This window comes from Echinops telfairi, unplaced genomic scaffold (assembly GCF_000313985.2).
Source record: "Echinops telfairi isolate 266 unplaced genomic scaffold, ASM31398v2 ScPeMD7_7469;HRSCAF=8507_0, whole genome shotgun sequence".
In the NCBI taxonomy this organism is placed as follows: Eukaryota; Metazoa; Chordata; class Mammalia; order Afrosoricida; family Tenrecidae; genus Echinops; species Echinops telfairi.
In genome coordinates this window covers 7,104,122-7,105,884 of record NW_022111372.1, presented here as the reverse complement: position 1 = coordinate 7,105,884, position 1,763 = coordinate 7,104,122, and the positions used below count along the sequence as shown (strand labels likewise).

General features: G+C 39.6%; 1 non-coding gene across 1 annotated transcript; it reads right to left on the bottom strand.

The window, feature by feature from the left end:
* Positions 1-1,270: 1,270 nt before the first annotated feature.
* Positions 1,271-1,404, bottom strand: LOC115873643. The gene has a single exon (XR_004048533.1). It is a non-coding gene; the product is annotated as a small nucleolar RNA SNORA42/SNORA80 family (small nucleolar RNA).
* Positions 1,405-1,763: the final 359 nt, after the last annotated feature.

Sequence of the window (1,763 nt, the reverse complement as noted above, 5' to 3'; positions counted from 1 at the left end):
AAGAGAAGTAGAATCCTGCCTTTGACAAGTGCTCAAGAACGACTTTGCTTCTTGGCATTCCTTCTATGGTGTCTATGTAATTTTCATATACAAATGAAATTCCTTTGGCATATTTTTCCTGCAGCTTTTGTTTGTTTACACAACTCGCCATAGGGAAATTTCCAAACTAATTTATGACGAGAGAATGTTGGATTGAGCATTGTCAAAGTGATTTAACAATGAACTGTTTCAGTAACATTAAGATATAAGCAAACATACACAGATTTAAAGCTGCTATATATACTAAGCAAGAAACTAAATTTATATTTTTTCTATTTTAAAATATTTAATAACTAAATATATATACTAATCCTTAGAGACAAGGATGGTAAGACTTTGTCTTATATACTTTGGACACATTGTCAGGAGAGACAATGGAAAAGGTCATCAGGTTTGGTAAAGTGAAGGGGCAGCCCTTGGAAAAGGTCATCACTCTTGGTAAAGTGAAGGGCAGAGAAAAAGAAGAAGGCTCTTAGAGAGATGGATTGACACCCTGGCTGTGATAATGGGTACAGCACTGGAACAATTGTATGGTAGAGGACCATGCAATGTTTCATTCTAACATGTATAGGGTCACCCTGGGTCTGAAATGAGTCAATGGCAACTAACAACAGCATGTACCCATATACCATGTGAGATGTAGTCAATTAATATGACCATTTTGCCAACAATTTCTTACATAATATAATATGAATTCTAGCCTCTATGCCTATGGTTACAATCTTGTTTGGGAAGTTCTTTGTTGTGCTGATGGACAGGATTCAGGTCGCATATAGTTTCTCTACCATACTAGAGGATGTGGACCAAGCCACCCCACTCTGTTTCCTTGGAGATATGATCCATTCAAAAAACAATAACAAAATAAACTTCCAGTAACGCTCTTTCAATGTATGTAATAGTCCTCTTTAAAGCAGAGACGGAGAATCCCTGGGACCATGAGTGAAGAAAAGCAACCATTGGAGCCCTTTGGTTTGAGATTTCTGTCTGATGGACGAAGACTGAATCCCGAGGCACCAGAGACTGTAGCATGGAAACCAGGGGCAGAGCTAAGACTAAGAGACTATGAGGCAGAGTAGTGAGCTGGTTTTCCAGGCCACGGAAGTAGAGGCTGAGGATGAAAAGGGCCTTGGATGCTGGCTCAGGAGAGATGTTGCTGGGCAGCAATGACTGGATCCTTAATGTTTTCTAATCAGTTTTGAGGTAACTTGTTAGTTTTTTTTTTTTTTTTTTTCACTGTGCAACATGCTTCAGTGCCTTAAAGCCACCAGATAAAGCCAGACAATGGTTTAGGGTGACAGTTTGCTTTGGCATGAGACACTGTGAGAGGCCCGTGGTATCGGACCTGCCACAAATCCAAACTGATGCACAACTTGTTAATTTTTGTAATCAACTCCCTTAATCAACAGTATTTTCTGTGAATTCTGTGCGGCTATTGCAATGAACTATCAAACTCAGTAGAGAAGTAGAGTGTTGGTAGGGGCCATGTTCAGTGTCAGAGGAGGGTAAAGAAAGACAGATGCTGCAGTCATGATTGATTTCTGCCTGATGACAATAGGTGAGGAGTGAGATTCTACTGCTACTTTGTGTAGGTCAAATATGACCTCTACATAGTTCACATAATAATACGTGGTGGTACCTATATTGTTGTTGCTGTTATTGTTAGAGTCCATCAGGTTGGTTCTGATCAATAGCATCTCTATGCACAACAGAACAAAACACTGCTC